At 40.9% G+C, this 25,376-nt stretch overlaps 1 protein-coding gene across 1 annotated transcript in view; it reads left to right on the plus strand.

Moving 5' to 3' along the window:
* The first annotated feature begins 376 nt into the window (after positions 1–376).
* pitx2 (paired-like homeodomain 2) overlaps positions 377–25,376 on the plus strand; it is a 45,944-nt gene continuing 20,944 nt past the window's right edge. The window contains exon 1 of the mRNA XM_047585960.1: positions 377–393. The gene's annotated coding sequence lies outside the window, so the exon portion shown is untranslated. The remainder of the gene's footprint in view (positions 394–25,376) is intronic.

Raw genomic sequence — 25,376 nt, forward strand, 5'->3', positions numbered from 1 at the left:
CGTTTTAGTTTCCGAGGCCGTGCTGAGACAACCCTGGTGCCATCACTATTTTCTCAGACACATTTTTCATGACTGAACTGATTTTAATGTGTAAAATAAGTGACGCCGAGTTTAAACATAAGACACCAAAATGTCCCCCAACGAGGTTATTGCGTCACAATACTCGCTACAAGCCAGCTCCTGCTAGAATAGCTGGAGTTTTGCAGTCTGTGCATCTATATTTAAGTGTTGTGGTCATGCATGATCCATTGTGGGCTCAGCAAGGCACCCGTCATGCCAAAGCTCATGCCAAGCTACAGTATCAAACAACTGGCGCTGACTGTTGCCATGAGAGTTTCTCCACACTGGCCACAACTCGCTCGCACTGCTCCCACCACAAACAGCCCTCGCAAGGTAATCTGCAGCCACTCATGTGCAATGTTTTAAACTAGTTTTCTCATCTGCTCGTCAAGTTAGCTAGTGGACACCCTCTTTTAATGTTTTTTATGTGTTGTTTACCTAGTGAATAGCTTAAGTATTCAGTATCGGCTTTCAGGTGGAAAATGTTAATTTCATACTTACTTTTGTGAGAAGGTAACTTTTGAGAATTACGGTGATCTTCTTTACAGCAAATGCCTGTTATGTAACGCTGTAAAGGTTGTGCTGATACATGGCAGCAGCTGGGCAGTGACTCTGATATCGACTGAAGTCAACATTAGCATTTGGCATGCAATTCTAGGTCACATCACCAGGCCACAAAAGTGAAAATAAGAGGGGAAATATTGTACATTTCTGAAGTTCTACAGTTGTCTCTATGGAATATACTCACATGTGGACTGCGTAAATAAATAACACAGAAATATCTGACTTTCTAACCTCTGCCAAGTAACGCAACACTAGACATAATAGGAGAGATAAACTGAGAGTTCTGGGTACCTCGGCAGTCCAACAAGTTATGGGAGAAGTTTCTCTTTACCAGCCCTGCACGCCATGTCCCTGCCGCATTTCTATCCATTAACACATCCACTGTGTATGCATTCAATTTGGGAACGTAATAAGAGGCAGATGAGCCTCGTAGCCGCTCCCCTCACAGCCGGCAGAGACCCTGTAGGAGGGGAAATTTGTCCAACTAAAATCAGCCCAACGGGGGAGAGCTCTTAGGTCAGAAGCCCTCAAGTTGAGGCGAGCCGACGCTCCTATGAGTTTGTGATGAAAACTGTGTGATCCATCATCGCTGGCACGTTTGTCTGTTAAGGGACTGTAAGCGTGCTGGGAGCTCCCACAGGCCTCCACTTGATCACAGTTAAGCTGAGCTACACGGGGCACCAAAGCTATCACTCATTATGAAAATGGGGGGAACCTGAGCTTACACATTAAATAATTAAAGTAGATCCTCATAACAACTGGTTAAAGAGGCAACCTGGTATTCCCACAAAATTGCCCCTAACTCCCAGTTTATTTTCGTTACTTTGCTTACAGCATCTGTTGTTGTTGTGTACAAAATACAAAAAAGCATTATTTCAGATATACACATATATGAGGATAATACATATGTTAACATATAAAAAAATCCTGAAATGACATTTAATGCAATGAGCTTAACAATTAGTTATATAATGCATATCAATTGACTGACATTTTCAGTTTAAAGATGAAAAAAATGTATGTGTATGTTATGCTCTAACTTTTTACATAGCAGGACATCTTATGGTTAAACTTCTCAGTGCTCTCTATTGGACAAACAGTGTCATGGCAACATTATTATGCAAATATACATATTTAACTACATTCTTGTCACAATGTGAGCCTGCTGAAACTCAGTTGGGATTCCTACTGAAACAGGAAAAAAAAAAAAACTCTGTGTGCAATTGGCTAGTCAAACAACCAATCAGAGCAACAAAGTATGAGACATCAGGCGACAAATGCCTTAATCCCTGTCAACTGTTCTCAGGTTATTTGACACATTGGTTGCAATAGTGAAATAACTTATTTCACAACTGCGGCTCCAGACGCCTCACTTCTACGACAGCAGCCATTTTGTTGCAAACAAATTTAACTGAACGGCGTTCAGATGATGTGTATGGCTACTTTGCTGGCACTCTTCCTTCCATCACCACATAAAGCCCACCCAAACGACTGTATTTGCTAGGCAGATCTTTGCCAGGACATAACTGGCTCCCAGCAGAGAGGTTCCAGACTAACTATGCAACACAAAAGATTTGGAAGTGGGAGAGTTCGTCTGGCTTCCAGGTTACTGCTGCTTATCTGTGACTCATCTACAAAAGTATTAAGCAGTCCTCATATCACTGTCATAAGATAATACTGGACAAAGAAATGTTCAGGCTAATTCCATTTTACTTTGGAGCGAGTTGGTCCCCATCCAGCACCCCTAGAAATGTGTACAAAACTTTGTGCAGTTAATATGTTGTTGAACTATAGGACAAGAATGATGCATATTAACTTTTAAAAGGCAACAATTAAAGGTTTCCCTGATCTGCAATTCTAGCTGCGAGGCGTTAATAAGCGGTTGCGGTTCTTTATGAAGAAAAAAAAAGTCCCCGCTAATAAAACTTTTCAAGCGCTCCGTTAAAAGTAATCATCGTCTTCCAACAAAAAGCGATTCTTAAACAGCAGTACCATCTCCTCTCACACTGGCGCTAATGTGACCTCCCACTTGCCACGCTAGTACGAAGACAGCTAGGTAGCAACATCCCCTCCGTTCTGGAGCCAAGACAAGTCTGGCTCTGATTACCATGGGAGCTACTGCCTCTGAGAAAAAATGCTGCTGGTTTTAAAATAAATGTTATTGTTTGTCACAGGAAACCAATCTGATTACTGTTTCTCCTCTCATGTGTACACTTAACGCGCGCACCGGGCTGTATTTACGCATATGGTTTTCATTCGGCTGTCCCAGCGAGGGGTGGGGGGGTGGTAGGGGGAGCCAACGGACACCTCGTATTTTCATCTTTATTAAGTCACACTTTGGGGAAGGTTAAAATGGGGGTTGTTTACACAAAGTATTTGGCAATCTTTGGAAGACTATCTGTCTGTTCACATCAAACAATAGATTGAGTTTCTCAGCAGCAGCAGCAGCAGCAGCAGCCGGAGCAGCAGCGTCTCAGAAGTGGGCAGGAAGGAGAGGGAGAAGGACGACTCCTCTGATAGTTGTGACGTCTGTGTTTGCTCAACTTGACAGCGAAAGTGAGGAGCTGTTAAAGTGCGGTGTGAAGCTATTTTGGGTTCAGCAGGAATTGGCCATTTTGACGGTATCATTTCATAGGGGCTATGTGTATTGTAACAGCAGCACCGCGTATGTGTGCGTATGTGTGTGTATGTGCGTGGACGTGTCATCAAATGCAGCATATAGCTGATTGAAAATAGCATTTGGGGAGGCCTCTACCTCCTTCACACTCTGACTTGTATCCCTCTTTCTCAGTCTTCCTCCCTTCCCTCTTTTTCTGAGTGTGTCCCTCTGGAGATTAATGAAACACACACCAAAAGAAGTGCAAGGAAAAAATAAAAGGATTGCCTGTAAAAAGCAGAATAAAAGGCTTAAAAGGCATCTGGGAGGAAAGCTGAGAAACCAAGGGACCCGTCAGCGGGGTCTGCCAAGGCTTAGAAGTCAGACTGTTTGTTTTGCCTCGTATGTCGACGCGGCCACTCTTTTTCTCGCAGTGTGGTTCTGTCTCCATCAGGCCGCTTCTCATAAACTTTACCTCCACGGGCCACTTCACGCCCAGCAAACCAATAACACCCATCTCCCGGGGAAAGAAAACAGCAATATGTAAATGTTGTGAAAGAAGCCAATTAGGAAATTTATCTTGTTTGGAGGGCTCGTAATAGTTTAATTCCAAAAACATGTTTTCTGCCTTGCTGGTAATGTGTCACATGTGAGACTGTGGCTTTCTGGAGAGCGGGGGTGGGCGAGCACTGAAAGGGAGGAGGGAGGAAGGGGGGGGGGGTTTGAACGTGCTTGGTGGCAAACATTTGTTTATGTTTTCCTCCTGGTGCATCATTTCAAAGGCCAGCATGCATGTCCCATAGCAAGCTTCACATCTCGCTCCGATTGGAAACACATTGTGGCGCGATCTGTACGGTTAAATGTCAAACCAGCAAATGTTGTCATGTATGAAAGACGAGGAGAGAATTATGAGATGCGCTTTTTTTGAAAAAAAAAGAAAGAATAACTTGCGCATTTAATCAGGGAGACATCAGCTCATTTGGTTTCACTTAAATCCACAAGGACTCCTGATGTGCTGAAACAGATTGTTTCGTGGGACCTCCCACTCCCACTGAAAAGGAACAAACTGCTGTGTGTGTGGTTGTGTGCGCTTTCAAGTGTAGTTTTAAAAAGTATTAGCATTAGATGTCAAAGGATTATTGATACTTCTTTTCCTACTTTTAAGAGACAGATGGGGAAAAATACAGAAGGGCGAATGGTCATAAATGAAAGAGGCCATAAACCAATGTGTGTGCTTTCTCTACCTATTTATTTTCCACTTCCTCTGAGCTGAGCTTGAGCACATGGTTAACAAGACTTTGCTTTTAATTGTTCCCATCACACAGCTGAGGCACACTGGCAGATCAGTAACGAGCTGTGTTCTTGAGTGGACTGTAAAAAAAAAAAAAAAACTTAAAAGAAACTTTCCTTTTTCTTTTTCATTTCCTCATAAGTAACCCCTGCAACTAATTTTACATTCCATATATGGAAATCACTCATCTCCCCAATTGATTGAATTGTAAAACAGTGACTCAAGCGTTTGACATTTCATTTGTTAATGTGTCTCTCCTCACTCTAGACCGAATACTGTCACTTTGAACATATTTTAAATTAAATTAGGATTTTTGCAGGTGTCACATTCACAGCGAATGACATTAACCCAAGTCCCCAAAAATGGTCATGGACAAGGTTTTCATAAAGCAGCTGAAAAGTAATTTGCTGCTGGCAAGACATATTAGTGTGACATATTAGATTTCTTTTAAATAATGATGGAATGATGAAAATGCAAAAGAAACGTTGTTTACAGATAGCACTGTCATCTGAAGGCAGTCTTGAAGTAATTACGGCTCAGAAGAAGTAATTATGTATTTGTGTCCAACGTACTTATGATATTTACGACGTTAGCTGCCTACGCAATTACATAAAAATCTGTGGTATTGCAGTAATGAAAAAGTATCCAGACAAAGTGCGTCTTGAATTTATTAACACTCTGACATAACTAGAGAAAAACACTCAGAAAAAAAATAGGGCTAATTTCACACTGCCATAAACATATTTCAACACGAAGCTGTTGAGGGTGACAATTGTTATTGTTATTCATACTGAACCATTGAATTCATACTTGATGATTTTATAATAAAGTCATTCCTTTAATAATATACTAATGTGCTACATCCTCACAAGAAAGCCATAGCAGAAGTGTTAATTTTTCTAACGTTTCCGGTGTCGCGTTGCTTTTATTTTGTGTATGAATGTCTAGTGAATATGAGCCTGACCAGGTGTCATCTGTGTTAGCCACCAGGAGCCGACATCAGTGAGGCAGTGGGCAGCACAGGGTGAACACGGTGCTGGGCAGGGTAAGGCCTTATCGCCGCTTTAATTTTTCTCCCCAAGGTGAGCTGGGAAGAGATCAGTGGCACTAAACCCTGGGAATTACCCTAGATATTGGCCCCCTGTGCTCTGCAAATGAAATCCTGCCGTTGGCAGGAAGAACATGGTGGTTAACACTCAGAAAATCAGTTTTTGTGCAGACCACAGCTGGCGTGAAGGGGTAGGGGAAAGCAGTGGAGAAAGGAGAAGCAAGAAGGGAGAAATGAGGAGGGGGGAAGGGCAGTTAAAAAAAAAAAAAGACATAACTCATAAAAAGAAAAAGTCAGAGGGAGAAGGCTTTGCTCTTGGCTTCTCCGTTCTTTAGAATATCTGCTTACAGACTATTTTCTTGTGGAACAAGTGTCGACCAAATTATTTGCCAAGTCTGTGGAGCCTGTGTGAAAGTACGTTCATATAAGACACGAAATACCCGACAAGTCAAACATATGTGACAGTGCTAACAGAACGTGCTAGTTTGTAATTGTACTCAACAAACCAGCAGTGAAACCAGAACCAGGGTCCAGCTGTCTGAAGTTTCTGAACAGGGGTCTTGGGGCCATATTGAGTGGGTGGATGGTGAGATAGAAATCACTAACTGTGATCATAACCTTCACGGTCCTGAAGCTGACCAGCTGTCAGGCCTGTGTTTACCTTAACCACTACTGAGGGCAACACATCCATTCTTTTCTGTTCATCACTATTATTTAGAGCTTCCACAATCCATTTATTCAGTTTAATTCATTAGAAACACCCAGTACTCTGTCAGAATACCACTTTTTATTTTGCCACCAGCACTTTCAATATTCTGGGTGGTAGTAGCAACCACTGAAGACACACTACTACAGCGGTTTCTGACTGTTACATCTATGCATTTAAGAGGCATTTAAAGTACTCTTTAATCCTTGTTGTTATCTGTGGGTACTTCTTATTACAGCTGTTTTTGATTGTTTATCTGTGAAGTGGTAGGATGTAATTATTTTAAGATCAGTTTACTACTGAGCTAAGCTAAGCTATTTGTTGCTTGCTGATGTTTTGATATTGCAACATTTCCAATAGTCTGTTAATTTATCATTGGGCCATAATGCAACACCAATGCATCTTAATGAACATGGGGTTCAGATAATGCTGATCAGCGGCGTGGTAACCAGAGTTTTAAATCTGCTATGTGTAGCAACACTCCCAGACTGGCACATTGGTGCACACCACCCAGCGATGGTTGGTTTGCCAGAACCGGACCAATAGAGATAGAGTAGCATAGAGCAACTGCAAAATTTTGGTGGGGCCCATAGTGGAAAATATAGTAAGCAGCCAAGAAAAGCTCAGATAAAAAAAAAGAAAAAAAAAAAAAAAGAAAACTTTGATGTTCAGAGGAAAGGTAGGCTAAAAAAGAAAGCCATCAAGGGTGTTATTCATTATGTGGCTATGGGACTGCAGACTGTGTTTCCATTACAGTTTTTCACAAAATAAGAGCAATATCTCTTATCCACTGAAAGGTGTTTTGCAAATGAGCTGTAACTCTTCTAAATCAATCACTTTGAGGTAGATGGACTTCAAATAAACTGGTCACATAACCCCCAGCATCATCTCCAGTGACGTGGAAATGGGACAAAAGTGTTTTCATCGTACTTTTGCAATAAACTTTTCTCTCGATACGTCTGAAAAACCATCGCACGAGAGTGTAAAATTGATTTAGTGATTATTTTCAAATGTGGGCGTTTCCATTACCAGATTTTTATTGTGATATTTAGGTTTTCCCCATTTCTAGGGGAAATGGAAAATCAGCAATAGTTTGTGTAATTACTCTCGGCATCAGAAGGGTTGGAAAAATGTTCTCCTCTGTAGCTTTAAATATTGTCCACTTTTGCTTTTGCAGATTCTGAGATCCTTGACTCGTAATGACCATGTTGTTTTCATTAGTAATATTAAATTCTTGCAATGTGACTCCCAAATGTCGTTTTACCACAGTAACAATATTCTTGTATAGTCTTTTACTGCTCTGTAAACACCATTTCATGCATAGTCCAATATTTTCTCACAAGTATGACAATTAGTTCCAACAAAGAAAATCAAAGGCAAACCCTTTGCTGTGCACCTATAGCACACATATCTCACTAATCTTTTGATCAAATAATCCCAGAAATAATTTTTTTCTCATGTAGGGTTAGGGTTACTAACCCTAACCCTACATGAGAAAATGTTTGATAATCACAATAAAAAGTGCATTTGTAATATAACTAGTTACTTTAAATAGCTGACATAGAATTGTAGCTAATGACCTGGAAAATTAATCATCAACAACTCTTCTCAGCTCCGAGCTGACACCGCACGAGAAGAAACCGTATACGTTGTTAAATTTCAACACTCACTTGAGTGAGTCTCAATTTCTCTGTCACACAGATATACACAGATACACACCCATTCACGCAGCATGCATATACACACACATCATCACCCGTATACTTTGCACACACTCCCCCCTGCACAGATATTATTTATAGGATCTGATAAGGGTGTAAAACAAGCCCTCCTCTCTTTAGAATAACCCTCCCCATATTCTCCCAAAAATAGCTGGTCCCAACCACTTAGCCACAGAGAGACGATTCGGAGCTTCAGAAATAAGGTGAAGGATGTTTACTCATCGCCAGAATGAAAACGGTGCTAATCTCCAATCAAGTCCGAAAGGCAGATAGTTAGCAAGGAGAAGCTAAAAATAGTCCAGAGGGTAACACGTTCCAGCTATGTTTGAGCTTAACTTTGATCTTACTATACACAGGCCCCTTCTCACCGAAAATGATTAGCACTTCTGTACAGTCATTTAGGACATACTCCATATAGCTGAACTTAAAGGACATAATATGATGAGCTCGGTATTAGTGGATGGAAAATGTGGAGTGGTGGGAGGGTTTGGAAAACTGGTGGAAAGCTTGGAAACTCGACTGGTGACCTTGATGATGGTCATGTGTTAGTGAGGTGATTGGGTTTATATGTCAACACCATAAATAGTTCTGTAATGTATTTATTAGTCAGAGACTAAAGCAAGAGAATGGATTGACTTGTCAAGTGCAGAGTGTTTAATGAGAAGTGAATCAAAATAACTCATTATTTCAATCAGTTATGAAAAGCAGCAAATAAGTCTGCTCTGGCTTAGTACAAGTAAGTGCATGCGTTCCAGTGAGAATACTTTCAGGCTGCAGCAATGAAATATGTGTGTGCAACCTCACAAGTATCAGATGGACCTCAAAATATGGTTTCCATAATTGCTCAGCTTTTTAACGACGTGTAGCTGCAGTGCGAGTGTTACCGTGTTGAAAGGGCACATTTTAGTTTCTGCTGGGCTTCAGTGGTTAAAGTTTGCATTGGCCCTCTTTCTGTAATATGGAGAGCAGCCCTCCCTGCAGATGCAATAATGTCTCACGCGTTTTAACTTTCACGATCGTCTATTCCGCATTAGTAATTCTCGCATTTGTAGTTTGGGTATTTCAGCAAAGTCTGTGCATGAGTGTTCATGACACATAACATGTGCCAAACAGGACACACTGATCCCGATGCAAGATACAGAAAAACCAACCACTCCATTTTCATTGCTATGACGTTGAACGGCTTTATGAATCAGCATCATCGCTTCCCTTTTAAAAACTTAGTTTAAACAGAAAAACTTCTTAAGGATTGTGGAGGTGTATAATTTTGTGATCGTTAGCAAACAAAAAACAAAATGAACTGCAGTTTGAAGGGACATAAAGCCATGGATTGGTGTTGATTTTTAGTCTCTGTTCTGATGTGGAGTTCATTATGGTTTTGTCATTATTGTTTTCTGTTCTATTTTGAAGGAAACACTTTCCCCCCACTAGTTTCACATGTGGCTTGTTTCTCCATTAGTTCAGTGTAATTTTTATCCGTCTCTATAGCTCATGACTTTATCAGCTGATTTGACCTCAGTTTGCACTTTTACCTTGTGCATTCCTTGTTTGTTAAACTTTGTTTTGTTTTGTTAGCCATGACTTGTTCCCTTGCTTTTGTAGTGGTAAGCCTTTTTATTAAATGTTCACTTTTGGTTGCTCAAACTCGCCTGTAAACATGTTCAGTTGAAGCAGTTGCCGCAGAAGAGAAGAACACCCCTAACAACTCCGCCACATGATCTGCGTTTCCGAGCTAATGCTGATTTGACATATTTGTGAGGCCGTTGTTTTGATAACACTGGAGAAGGAGCGAATTCAACATATAAGCTCTAAGCATTAAGTAACATGGATCTGTAATCCTGAGACCAAGAACTGTCACAGTAGACGAAAGACTGACATTACAAGTAGTGCAAATAACTCTTTGATATTCTACAGATTAACAGTCACTTTAGACTTATTAGTGAGTGGAACTGTGCACACAGGACCCAGCAAGGCATGCGGTGGCCTGATATTTTGATGCATGTGGAGTGGAAATGAAGCACTATTTTCCAAGTGGTTCTAGAGGGGTGTTACCTGCGCGTTGGCTGCTCAGTGAAGCGTTCCACATCCTCTGCCATTTGGCTGACAACGACTGGCACGTGGCCACAGGTGGTTGACTTTTGGGTACAGTGATGGGTCGGTTTACACGGTTACATGGAAATTGTCATCTTAGAAAAATTGATTCAAAGTTCTTTGGTGAAACACATCCTCTGCAATTGAATGCAAATCTAATCTGAAATAAAAATTAATTTAGACATAAAACAGTGACGCTATGTTTTTGTTCCTTAGCACTACTTCACTGCAGATAGCCATGTTGCCAGCATATGGAAGACATTTCTGAGTAAACAGTCTGTAAAGAACCTGATCTTCACTTGCATCCGAGTTTAGCAGAGACAAAGCTATTAAGATGGGTTTCATGCAAAAAGATCAGTTCTCTGTCAACACCGAGTCAATTAGTAATTATAATTAACCAAGGTTCTAATGGGCTTGCGGTGTTTAGATACGCAGTGTGATTATGTATATATAATGTCTGTGTTTGCCCTGTGATGAACCAACAGCTACCTATCCAGGACATACTCTGCCGACTGCGTAATGCTGCCTGGGATAGGCCAAAGTGACCTTGTGACCCTCTAAAGGATGAAACAGTGACACTGTAGATAATGGATGGACGTACATCTGATCACACCACGGATATATACACTGGAATAACACATTCAGTATTAAGTATGAAGATGAAGACGGGCTAGCCCAACAAACAGGCAGGGATTCATTTCTCATGTAATTTCTGCAAAACAGCACATCTTCCCATAAATCGAATAACTTATGAAAAGTGCAGCCAGATGTTTGATTTCTTAGCTGTGGTGATGTTAATGATCATTCTACCTACCAAAGTTCCTTTGTATATTTCTGACAAATCATCGTTGCTGGTGCTTTTTAAACTGCAAGAACTCAGCTTCCATAGACAACTGAGAATAAAGCTTTCACAGTTTGCACTGAAGCACCATTACGTGGCATCCAGAAGCTACAGACTGCTGAAAGAGATCAGCAAGATGGCATCGCAAGGAAAGACAGTAAGCAGGCTTAATGTTTACACAGAGATGTTGTAGATAATGACCGACACATACGGTGTATCTTAATCAAGCCAAACTCAATCTAAGAACATTTCACTCAGCAGAAGGTATATAGTTCTCTGGCAGTCTGGCAGGAAATTCTGATGTCTCATGTTGCTCGCCTTGAAAAGTGCACACAGAAAGGGCAGACATCATAAAAAAATGCCTATCCACCTGTTGTTCTGGCACTGGGGGAGCATTTTGAACCCCACCTGCAATTCTTTTGTCTGGCAGACCGTGATGTGCGTGCGTAATATATGTGTATGCGTGTCGAGAAAGTGTGTCTCCCCATAAACAGGTGGGGTTCTCCCGCCACAGATATCAGGTTCCACTCTTTGATAACCCATTACAGACTTCATTAATTTCACTCACTTCAGCCACGCACTCGTCGCCTGACAAACTCACTGAGGAATTTTTGTATGAGCACACACCTCCTTGGGCTTGTGTAAGTTTTACAAGCAGAGATTAACATGTGTGAAAACAAATGTAATTTAACCCTTTATTGTTTTAGGAGGGCGAGGCAGACATGCCCAGTCTTAAAAGAAGGTTCGGTATCCCGACACTGCACTGTTGTCCTTGATGACTTCACAACAAAGACTTTTTGTTTCATCCATGCATCTATGAGATGCATATTCAGCCAAATTATAAATATTAATCACATTCTTTTATCTATCTATATATATACCTATCCCTTAATTCATTTAAACATTAGTTAAATTGAATTAAGGCAAATGAAAGGTAACATGTCTCAAAAGCTCTTCCAAGCCAAGAAATGCAGCTCCACATGCACAGATCTTCCATGTCCACTTGGGCTAATTTGTTCTTCGCTTTGTTTCTTGACATTGATCGGTTGCTCTTGAGCATATGGGACACCCGACACCGCGGCCCCCTCGATTCCAGTTGTGCAGTGACTCATCTCCGTGTCTGACGGATGACACAGTGGTGCAAGCTGAACTTGGACTGGACCTGAACCCTGTCCATGCTGAAACTCTGAGCTGAGCGCTGTGTGTCCAGAAGCATTTTTAGCATTGCTTCTAACTAACAGAACAATGCCGGGGATTACGATGGGGGGCTGCATTTAACGCTCAAAAAGAATGCAAAAGCACCAACATCCAAACAGTGATGACTTTTTGTTTTGTTTTGTTTTGTTTGCTTTGTCTTCTATTCTTGAAATTAAGCATTACAAAAATGCTTGTAAAAAGACTCTCTGTGATTTGTGTGTGCGTCTACAGGGATAGGGTGGGGTAATTTAGGGTTTAGCTTGAAAAACTCATCCAAATGAAAATATTTTATGACATTTGCTCTCAACCATTTCCCAAAATTGATTAGTTGAATGTTTTATCTGCCTTCACATAAGACATAATTCATCCGAGAAGTCTTCCATGTTGTCCGTCCAGTTGTGATGGTTGCTGTCACTGAAGAAAGAATTAAGTGACGACAATGCACACATGCATGATATTCTGATATATTTCTAGTAAAGCAAACTCTGCTTGACAAGATAAGCTTTCGGTTGAAACTGAAGTTGCCTGTTACCAGCGTCGCCCTACAACTACTGTTGTCTTCCTAAATGCTTGGTGTGACCCAGGCACAAGTGTGACCTTGACACTTGAAAACAAACAGCCCTCTAAGATGAGCGATGAGTGGGGGGGCATGAACTTGACCCGGCGAGGGGGAGCAAAACAAAGAAGACAAAAACACAAAGGGTTTTAATTCGATTTTGGCACATACTGACAAATTTTCTAAGACAAGAAATGTTCTTCAATGGGGCTTAAATGACTTTGACTGAATTAATATATATATGAAAACAGTATCATTAAGAACTCTATGAAAGAAGCTGAGCTTGACAAGTATTAATGGGAGAATGAAAGCTCCTTTAATCAACAGACAAATAGGAGCCACTTGTGCAACATTGTCTAAAGGATACCAATGCCATTTATTTTTAGAAAGCTATACCAACTATTTAAAAATGCCCTCATAACGTAGACATACAGGTCACTGCTGTTATTTTTTTGTCTTGCTGCTCAGAGGAGGAGCAGCATCTGTTGGGACCTTTAACTCTTTCTGTTGTTGTGGCGAACATAGCTTTGAACTTCAGTGCGCTCAGACAAGCTCCTTGATTTAACACAAGAGAACAAAGTTTCCTGGAAAAAGTTGAGGTATTTTTGGCCTTAGTGGTAGATACTGAGCATGTGGTTGCTTGATTTCAAGGTGATTTACAATGCCAAGGCATCTATAAATCCATAGTTTGAAAAGATACAAACATACCACAGGAGCCACTGAACAGTGGGAGTGGGAAGTCGTGGATAGAAAACTAAATAAAACCAATTCATCAAGCAATTTTTGATCTTTCTCTCAGTTGAGAATTGATTTTTGTGATTCCTTGCGTAACTTTTTGTTCAGTCTTTAACAGTTCAATGCCAAGCATGCTAGCTGCTCTCAGTTAATTAACAAGGTCAATCGTTACTTCAAACAGAGAGAACCCTATCTTTGCACCAATAATTTCCTTACAGTAGTGGAGCTGATATCAGGGAATATGAGAAAACGGAGGAAGAAAACCTCCCCCACACAAGTCATCCAGTCTTGAGTTTGGTGCAAACAGACAGCGGGAATTACTGTTATATTGTTTGATTCAAAACCATATTGATCTCTGCCTCTTTTGATTCGTATTTCCCGACTCACAGCCAAATCCTCCCACACAAGCTTTGCTTTTGAAAGATCGCTTTCAGACAGTTTAAATAGACCAGCCATGCGCCAAAAAAAAAAAAAAAAATATATATATATATATATATATGTAATATATATATATATATAATTCTCCAAGAATATTACTTTAAAATACGTATTGATTGCTGAATGAAGCATTATGTGGGTGTTGAGAGGAGTGGGGAGATACGGTGGTGAAAAATGACACTGCATCATGAGCTATCAGTTACAGTGGCTCAAAGAGAAACATCTGGTTGGACTTGGCTCCAAAGAACACAAACCCGACTAAGGAGACTCCATGAGTTGGGAGCAGACAGCCTTCAAAACAAACGCCACCAGCTTTGTTGGCTACTGACATAATTTTCTCGGGGTCTTGTTTAGTTTCATAGCTGTGAGTCTTACAACAATCTCCATGTGCAGAAGAAGCCTATTACATGCGTCAAGCCTAGATAAAAGGAAAAGGTGAAAAAGGGTTCAGTTACTGTGTGTGATAACAGATACCCAACCCATGAATACGTTACATTGTTACCTCTTTGGACACTGTACATAGTTTGGCTTTAGAGTAATCCATCAACCCAGGGTGAGAAATAGCCTTCTATATTTGGCCTCTACATCTTTAGCTTGTTCTCTCAGTGGGTACTGGGGCAGCTGAGGAGACAACCCTCTCCATCAGTCATAACTGCTGGCCATGGGCCCAGAGTTCCTGTCACTAAGAGGCTTAAACCAAAGTATCTTCCCCCTCATTCGTATGAAAGCCAAGCAGGTCAAAAGGTTCTAAAATGATTTGCATAACCAGTGAGGTACTGACTTTATGACTGCAACTCACTATTTAAACTCAGTCGTGACCCTCTCCGTGAGCTAATTTCCTTTGTTGACAACTTTTCCATTCTTTAAATCAGTGCCTCAAACAAAAAAACTAAAAATGCTTTGAGAAGTTCCTTACAATTCTACGCTCAAAAAGGTTTTAATTCGGATAAACCTAGCTCCAATTAATTTCAGCAATTTCTTCTGCATCAGCCTCATTTAGTACCACCACCAGTCACTGAATACGAGCCCCCATAAAATGCAAAGTGTAAGAGCTGCAAAGGGAAAACATTTAGGGAAAGGAGCCGAAACTGGGAATCGCTTCTGCAACACTTCTGCCGGGTGACCACAAAAATCTGTCTGAGAACCACGTCAAGACTCAGATCATTATTTCACTCTTTTCTCCAGCTTTTCGTCTGCATTCGTTTACCACCGCATCAGCGTTTTTGCTCCAAATGAAATCTGAAGGCATTCCTCTCCCTTTCCGCACCCTTTTTTAGAGCCCTCGTCAAACCCAGCACGACTTTCTGTTGTACTGATGTTGTACAGTCACGGTACGCTTAGTTTTTGATGTCATTAAAAGTCTTGCAACCGAGTGGTACTGAGTAATGGACAACTTGAACAGAGACAGAGGTGCCTCACAAACTAGAATAAACTAAACAAAGACCGCTATATAAGGTAATACACTAATGCACATTTGATAGAAAATGACTCTAAAATGATCCGTTTATCCTTATAATTATTGTGTTCAGAAAGGGGAAATACTGGGAAAGTGGAATAATACACAGTCTACAATCATGCTGATGCAAACCAGTTCCAGCTTTTTTATGTTTAACTTTCATGTAAAGATAGGATATCACTCGTTCAATTTTGGACTTGCAGTAAATCTACATGCCATATTTGTCTTTCACAAGACCAATTATTGGGAACAGAGGAAACAATGATTTATAACTTTACTTGAACCCAGTTCTTTTCTGAATATAGTTGATAGTATTCTCAAATATCAACCAGTGATTTAACATAACTCATAGTTCAAATGGAGTCAAACTGAGCTTCATTCAATGTTCAAAAGTTTGTTGTGTTTGAATGTGATTGGTTAAATTCTTTAGAAGAAGATAAATCCTTTTAAAATCTAATAATCAATTGGTTACTCGCCTGTGCAACGTCATCATTTCTTTTAATGCAATTTTGCTCTAAGTATGTGTATAATATCTGAAGTGATGTTCTTGGACATCTCAGATGTGCACTGAGGAAATTTGTAAGCTGGAGCATACTGTAAATATGCACTGGCAAAGGCTGATATCTTGTGGTCACAAAATGTCTCCCACAGAACTACTCATGGCTGAAATGATTGACATATTAAGTTTAAAAAATGGTGTAGCCATCTCACGCTGTCTTCTAGTGGAACCCGTGCAATTTCTGAAATGTTACAAAGAATTAATCTCCCAGTCGGTGCGATAAGTTGAGGCAGGAAGCCGTCCTATGAAAACTTTAAGCTGCAGCATGTTTTGATAATGTATGCTTTTATTCATCCTGCAGTCGCCCTGCAATCTCTTCCCGGGTTCACCAGTAGTGTACATTCTGTATATGTTCCACTTTCTCATCTAAAATCAAGCAAGAATGGTTCATTGTACTGTAGCACGGTAACATTTGCCAATGCAGATGGTTTCCAGTCAAAGCAGGCTGACAGGCCATTTGTAACCAAATGCCGAGCAAAGTTTATTCACAAAATAGGTGGTGTCGCAGGCTTGGTGGTGTAGGAACAACTCACGGCTTAGTTTCTGATATACTGTCCTTAGTAAGTTGAAGGCCTGGTTGTGGTTTCTTTGAGCATGAATTGATGCAGATTTTGAAAGTGTTTCCTTTCATACTACAATTAGCATGCAGCCCTCTAACATCCAATGCAAAAAAGAACACAAACACAGTGGACGGATTGGACAGCATTTCGACTAATTTGGAACCATTACTGGTCAGAAGTTTAATGTCATCTCTGTGCCCCTGTATCCTTCTCATCTTCTACCACCACTTATCCTCAATCGCGGAGAGTAGGGTACACCCTAGACAGGTCTCCAGTCTATTGCAGGGCTAACACAGAGACATACAACCATTCACACACACACGCACGCCTAGAGCCAATTTAGGGTCACCAATTAAGCATGTCTTTGGAGGTGGGAGGAAGCCTGAATACCTGGAGAAAATCCACACGGACACAGGGAGAACATGCAAACTCCACCCAGAAAGGCCCGTGCTGGACTAGAACTTGAACCTTCTTGTGTGAGGCATCAGTGCTAACCACCGAGCCGCTGTGCATCCTTTTTATGACAAAATGGCTGTATGCAGATGCAGATGCAGATGCAGATGCGGATATCCCCAGAGGTGTCCACACAGATGACCGAAATTGACACACGCGTGATGTAGAAATGTGACTTGGAGTTAACAGCTAATATAGAAAAATCCCTTCACATGTTGTGCTAATCAGACACAACAACCCTGGCAGTTGCAGGCAGTGTGCAGTTAAAGTCAGTAAGCTGCGATAGTTTACCACCGTTTTGATTCCCTAGGAGGAATTCTTGTTTTAATGTTCAGCATAATTCACCTTGACGTGAATAGACAACAGTAACAGATAGCATACCTGAAGGCTGACCTATGATCACGTGATCAGGAAAGAACATTGCTGCCTTATATTTATGAAATGACCAACTATTCTTTACCAACTTCTTGTGCCACTTCTGTGATCAGTTTCCTTTTTACTAAGAACTACAAGCAGGACAGTGATGTTCCTCTACCACAGGACCACGCACAGATCATTTTTGTATACTCTTGGCTCTTTGCTCAGTCATCTCTCTATAAGGAATAGAGGTATACAGAAGCTATACATTTATACTAGAAGAGCAGAATAATATTATCCTATTTCTGCATCTTCTGCACCACTTGTAGCACACAGCACTTGCGACTCTCAAGAGTCCTCATTCTCCGCTTGAGTTGACCGCCACCCAAGCCAAGAGGGGCGGTATGAAGTCATCACAAGAGTCAAGAGCTACTGTGCCACAGAGACTGATGTTCAAGGAGGGAAGAAAAGTTGGCAGAAAATCAGTGTTGTGTCACTGGAAAGGATTTGCAAGTGGGAGGAGGAAGAACGAGGGGAAGCAGGGAGGGAGGGATTGAGGAGAGGAACTCGGGTTGAAGCGGAAAGGATGCTTTGGAGAGACTTATGGGGGGGGTGTTGGAGGAATAAAGTAAAATGGAGAGATAAAAGAAAAGTCAAAGGGAATGGAAGGAGGGGGAGAGAGAGAGAGAAACTTGGGATTGTGAAGGAGAGAGAGAATAGTGGTGTTGATAGAGGAGGTGAAAGACATTTTCTCTGGCTCCAGGCCCAGCTGGTGTCTACGCCGGACCGCTGCGGGTGTCAGATCTTTATTCCAACCCTGGAGACAGCTGGAGGTGTCAACACTGAGCTGGCTTCAGTTATACCTCCAAACTCAGCCATGTGTTTGTGCATGCAGAAGCCCCACTGTCACAACAAGCACATATCATGTTGACACAGGGTCTCCCCTCATCTTATGACTGCTGGTACCATATTCCTCAATCAGTGGTTTGTTATTTCACCTCCTCAAGGAAATATATGCGGAGAATAAAAACTGCTGTTTGACTTTGAAATTGTAAAATGGCCACTTGAAAACCAAGAGTCACTCATGGGATGTATAATCAAGCATGACAAGACCCTAAGGAAAAGTTATAGAGGGGCTTTCATGCCCCATTTATATTGAAACAATCACTCAGTAGTGAGGTTTCAAATTCTCCAGAACCACAGGTTAACCTTGTAACTACAAATCAAACTGGTAGAAAACCATTTTATAGTTATTAATGGGTTCCAGAGAAGACAGAGGCTCTTTGCTTTCACATGTGGGTCTCACGTTAGGGGTAAAAATTGGGAAGATAAAAGGAATCCCTTTCTATATATGTTAAGAACTTTTCTATATCGTAGCCCAGACAGGTAGGACGCGCTACCACAGGCTGTGTGTGTGTGTGTGAGCGAGAGAGAGTGAGAGAGAGAGAGAGAGAGGGAGAGAGACACATTCCTCAGTAATAAGGTTAGTTCTGGTCTGATAGGTGAATGAAGATGATATGATGGGCTCTGCAGGAATCTGGAAACAGCAACATTAAGCCCCGAAATGACACTTCTTCTTCCAAAACAGATTTGACAAAGTAGATTATATATGTAGATATATGATACAAAAAAAAAAAAAAACTTTTTGAGGAAAAGCAGATAGTATCTGCCCTTTGTCAGACTGGACGTCTTCCAGCTGAGACTTGACAGATGACTCTCTCAACTCAGCTGCACTCTCCTTCCGTTTCAGGACAGAAAATAATTTCCTTTCGATAAATCAGAAAGTATCAAGACACTGAAAATCTGAAGAGTAATCATTCTGCATGAGGATGCTTCAACTTCACTTACACACATTGCAAAGAATACATTAACTTATTCTTAAGAAGATTAGTATGAAGGTTTCAAGTTTTTAACACAAAAATGTGTCATAAGTGATGTAAAAGCAAATGTTCTCGCTTTCCTTCCTTTAAAGGTTCAGTTAGAGCAATTTGCCAACCCCTGTCCCTAAGCAAACAGCTCTAATATACACATTGCAGCTCGGGCTGCATCAAACTCAACCAAGCAAATGTGTTTATGGGAAATGGGATGCCTAATAAATCTTTGGCATAATGTTATTGAATTAGTAAGGACTTAGGACCAGATACCATGTTAAATCCTGTCTTTTCCAGTTCACTGCTTTTGATAGCAATATATTAGAGTCCCACATGATATACTTGCATATCCACCGTCGTTTTTCATCACTTCGAGTGAAGCATCGGCAAGAGGGTGACGATGAATAATAAATGAGCCTGAATTTTCTGATGGAATTTCCATTTGCGCTGTGAACAATTTTCAGGAAAGAGGATTTATAGTTAATACCTCGCAGTGCCCCCTCCAACAGCCGCTGTTTGTAGCACAGATTAATGGTGAGATCTCCATCTCTTCCATGGCATGATGTGATATTTGCTGCCATTTAAAAGATACTTATTAGTCTGAGGACTCAACTCTTAGATGTTCAAGCTGATTTAAAGTGGCTATCCCTGGAACGAGTATTGGTAAATCACCAAATCTGCAAATACACAACTTTAATGTGCCGCAAATAAACACATTAGACCCGAATATCATATCTTTACAAGTCTTATGATGTCTTCAGCGAGTCTGTTGCGCCTGGTTTGTTAAGACTCTCATTGCAACAACAACATTATCAATGACGTCCACAGTACAACACTAGTTATTAAACATGAGTTGGTAGTAATTCTGGTAAAACACCAAGCTTACTGATACAGACTGAAATGGCGTTGGATGAAAAGTTATTGGGCTTTGAAACTGACTCACACAAAGACTATTTTGAATCTAGTGGTCATGTGCTGGGGATGAATAGTATTTAATTAGAAACAGTTATTTCCAACAGGTCCACAGAAGTGCGTGTTGTAAACCAAGCTCATTTGTGTGTTATTACTGTCAAAAATACATTTTCATATGAACATAATGGTGGTTATACCTCAGCTCTTTATGTGTGCCAACTTAAAAGGTCAGATAAATGGATATTTAGCATGAAATAAAACAGTGACTCATCCAGAAATGGGTAATGTTTGAATGACAGGTGAACACAACATAAACCACTGAGAAATGGCTACTTATCACCCAACATGTCATCAGTAATCCTGGTCTGTTCCCCGTCATAAACGTCTTAACTTGCTCTGACCTTTCGTCTCCTTACTGAGTTGCTTGTAATGTTTGCAATGCAGGACGTTCATCCCACTGTTCCTCTGGATGAAAGCACAAGCTAAATACCTAGGATGTAAATGTAAACAAGCTCACACACACGCACAATCACATGACACATCTTTCCTTTCTGCCCAACATGGCTTGTAATCGGATGCCTGGATGCCCCTTGCCATCCCTCATTACCCAGCATTCCGTAGGGCTCACATGCCGAGGGTGTGGCAGAGGGACTGGTGTGAGGTTGGCGCGGGGCCAGGTGACAGTGATTGATTGAAAGTATGATTGACAGCTACAGCTGATACGCCGGCTCTGCTTTCAATTGTTGTAGGATCTGGCACTTCTCACCTTGTAAAAGAGCTCTGGGATGAATGAGGTTGTAGATCTGGAAGAAGAGGACGTTAAGTGTGAGAAGTGGTTGAGTGGTAGACGGGGCAGTTCCTCCTGAAGATGTTTTCTGAGCAAATATCGTAGCTTTAGGTGAATAACTTATGTGATATTATTACACTACCAGAGTCGGCCTGTTTCCAACCACTGCTGCTGGCATGCTTAACCAAACTGTGAGGTATCTGCATCTCAAGCACCACCATTAAAGGAGACCTATTGTGCTTATTTCACGCTCTATATTTTTATTCATGACTCCACTAGAGAAACTTTACATGATTAATAGTTCGGAAAAAACAAAACAAAACATTATTTATCCCATAGTGGGCCTCATGTAGAGCCTTGAACAAGCAGTTTTAACCCCTCTTTTTAAGCTGCCCTCCCTCTTCTAAATATGGCAGGCTTTACTTTTGGACATAGAACCTGTAAATCCATAAAATCTATGTGCAAGTTCAGGGAAACTTATTAGGTAAAATAGGGTTGTGTTACATTACATGTTACATTCTCATTTTGTGTTCTCATTTTGATTTGTGAAACGTATCAGTAGCTATTCCAGTTGTGTGGACTTGGGACTTCCTAGTATGTAAGGTGTTTTGCAGGTGTAAATGTGTACAATGCCGTTACAGAATTAACTGAATTTTCCTGTCCTCCAGAGTCTGTACTTCAGGTTCAAACGGGTTGAGTATGAACTACCACGCAAGTCTGTATTTTGCATACTTGGTACTGACAAACACCCCAAATTTCTGGTTCTTGACTGGACATGGCAACTACTTAAATTCATCTGTTGAGGTTTGAGCCCAAATCTGATCTAGAGTGAACAGCACAGACGTCTAAGTTTAAGATCACTGTTTTGTTATAATGTCTAAATACGTTTCCAGAGAAGACTTTGTGCATGTGTTATGTCTGGTGAAAATGCCCATAGGAAGTTTTTTCTTTTTCAACTTTGAAAACTGAGCTTTCTGCTTACATTGATTTATTTTACATTACTTCCTGATATGTAGCTGTATTCATGATTTCTCATCTAGTCAACTCTGCAACTTAGCATGCTAACATGTTAAACTGGAAATGGACTGCAATAATCCTAGTACTTCATCGTATTACAACCATGACACAATACACTTCCTGTCCTGATGGGAAGATTGATTCAAATGATGAGTCCGCTGAATCCGCTGTCAATCCAGGATTATTCAGAATGTTTATGAACTTCTTTCTTTAACATTTATTTCAGTGTTCCTGTTTTTCTTAGGACAGTATCAGTTCTGATTGTTAAACAGAAATACCCGCACTCTTATTTCCGTTGTCCAGGGTTAAATGTTTAGCTAAGGTGAACAGGTGGCACCCTCATTCCTCCGCCCTGCTACCCTATTCCACGGCTCCACTGTTCCTGTTCAGAGTTACATAGCTGACGCCTTCGCTTTCTGAGTTCCTGCCTTGCGGCCAGGACAGAGTCTCGTTGTGTCCCAGCAGGGAGGAAACAGGACGGCATGCCGACAGCGTATGGGAAGGGCATAGGAGCCTTAACTATGACCTTCTGAGACACCAATAGCTATCTGCCCTTTACTGCACCGCAGTGCTCCTATATATTGCAGTCAGTCAGTGCAAGGAAAGAGGTTCAGTTCTTTATTGTTCACTCAGCATAACCTACAATGACATATGACTGAATCTCTTGTCTTTCTTCCTCAGCATCCCAATAACTAAGCAGCAAGCGGCCACATTGCTTTTGGAGCAATATATCAAATGAAATCTGGAGGACATGGACAGATTAAAGAGTTCCTTGTATGAAGACAGCTGACCCTCATATAGAAGGAAAGGTTCAGTATCTGATATATGGAATACACATCACGGCAGTGTTGATACTGTGAGTGATACATGTCCATCTTAAACCTGAGGTTTTACGGAAGCCACTGATATTAGAGCGAAAAGTGACTATCACGTAGTGTATCCAGTAGACATTATTGAACTTGGAGTCTGATGTGATTGTTTGATTTGGCTGCTGTGGCGCCAAGCCTAAAGGGATCTGTGTTTTGTGTGCTGAAGTAATTGGATGGATACCTAATTGGGTGTCAGGAGATAAAGGAGCAGGTGTTCACCTTATAAATCTTTATTTGTTTATCAGCATGCCGACAAAGAGACATTTTCTCTTACACAGAAGTGTAAATCATATGTGTCTAGTTCAAATATGAGGCAGGTTTATTTTATGGTACCCTCTGTAAGTTACATGTAAGGTTGAGCACTGCAGCTACATAGAAGAAAAATGTCTTCATTCCTTTCTTCTTCTCTGTGGCGGCAGATAAAGTCAGGAATTGATCGATTTGTTTCCCCCTAAAGATCCTCGAAGTTGAGTGGGATTGGTGACAAAGCCTTGGTTCTGTTAATATGGGCCCCCAATGACCTGCCGGTATTTGAACTGCCCTTCAGGTCCAGTAATCGGAATGCTCCGTGTTATAACCGTGAGCGTCATAGAAGGGGTTAAGACTCAGTTGGTCCACAAGGGCCAAGCCTTCAACATACTAGAGGATCTGCAGTTCTCTTTGCAAGGATCATGGACCTACAACCTGTCAACCTCTGCTGAATTCACGTCTCTATGGCCAGTGGAAAATATCAATCAATCATTACCTGAAGCCCACCATTCAATTGCAGCAAATCCTGTAAACATTTTATCTCCCTGGCAAATGGACACAATTTGAAATTGCCACCAGTTTTTCACAGTTCCACTTTGATTTTCAACGCTATATTTTTAGTTGATTTACAGGCACAGTTCCCTGTTCTGTTGTTATAAATACATTAACAGCATTTTGTTATGTAATGCACAGAGAATAAGTAGAAGGCTACCTATAGAGGAACTATAAGACAGGAAGGGCCAGAGTCAATCTCAGAACCACTCTTCATCACCATCTATAGGCCCCTTCAGGGTCTATGTCATGTGACATCATGGTCTGGAGGCAAAACAGAGGGAAGCTTGAGGCAAATTGTCTCTGTCAACCATAAAAATCTCATCTTGCTGTATTTTGGGCTTCCAAAACCAAAAAAGCAAAAACACTAACTTGAAGTTTTATCACATATCAGCCACTGACAGTCATAGATGACTTTGGTTGAACACGATTAAAAGTAAGAAATGGAGTCAGACAATCACCAACAAAGCTCGTGTTTGCAGCGCACACTTGATATCAGGTAAGATTAATATGTAATGCATCATCAGTTTCAGCTTCGATAACATTATGGGTGAGACTAAATTGTGACTGAAATTACGTTAAGTTAATCATTTTATTTTATTTAGAGGATTCTTGTTACATGTTCATGTTAATGCTAATCGCTAGCTAGAAGTTGCATTTGCTACCTTACCCTCCACAGTGGTATCGTCTAGCAATTTGTGTGCCTTCAAATTTTATTAAATGTAGGCCAGAGGTCCCTAGACTACGGCCCCAGGCCAGACCGAGCCCACAAAAGCAATTATATACATATTTAATATATATCTACATATATACATATTAACTTATATTTATAAAAGTGGCTCATCTTCTCCCCTCACACAGTGGTATATTCTGACACGTCTTTGCTCATGACCGAGCCAATCTCTAGCAATTTCAAAAGAAAAAATGCTTCTTTTTTACTAGTGTGAAAGCAGTATCACTCTTCTTACCCTCCTCAACGAGCTGCGGGTGTTCTGCTCCGCCCCTACCCACATGCAGTCCCTCCCTCACACTGTATCAGATGTGCTTGCCCTGAGTATCCGGCACTTCCATTCTGCTCGGACTGCGAGATCAGTTTGTGGTCATTCAGTCAGATCGTCCATTCTTGACAAAACAGCCAGTGTTTACAACTTGTTTGAGATGCTTTGCCTCCAGTTAAGCTCTGAAAATATGTCACCCTGTTTACAAGCTGTGAAGGAGTCTATACAGCATTCTGGTTAGCCAGAGGAGCCAGAGCACGATATAATAGGAGGTTATAATAGTGACTTAAGAAAGTCAGTCAAAGGCCCCAAAGATCCTGCAACTGTAATACTGTTTGTTACCCAAACCTGTGCCTTAACAACAGCTTTTGTATTTTTGAAAATGATCACATTGTCTTGATCATGTGTTGGATTAATGCCATGGAGAAGGTAAAAGAAACAGGTTTGCTTGCATGAGTTCAAATTAAGCTCATCTGAGTTATTTTTACAACAATCCAAGCTATGGCATCATTTATTAATTTAGTCTATTAAAAATCAAGACCTCAGCTCAGTGTATGTCCTATACACATTGGAGGTTTTCACATAATGATTTTCCTGGGAAACCTCTCAGGTCCAATTCATCAGCTGCTCCCTGTGTTTGGCCCAAATAATCACACTTTATATATTCTCGACTGTCAATTTTAGATAACTCTGTCAAGATCCAAGTTCAAAGGTTCGTCCACAGCCGAATCTCACAGAAATGGAATGTGATCCTCTAATGCACTGATTAAGTTTTATAATCGTGCGATATATATTAAAGTAACATATGAGAATGCAAAGACAAAATGAGGGGAGAACTCTGCCTCAAGTGAATGTTTGTCCCACCACACATGCAAAATGAAGTCATGTGCAC

The sequence above is a fragment of the Mugil cephalus genome, chromosome 5 (genome assembly GCF_022458985.1).
Source record: "Mugil cephalus isolate CIBA_MC_2020 chromosome 5, CIBA_Mcephalus_1.1, whole genome shotgun sequence".
In the NCBI taxonomy this organism is placed as follows: domain Eukaryota; kingdom Metazoa; phylum Chordata; class Actinopteri; order Mugiliformes; family Mugilidae; genus Mugil; species Mugil cephalus.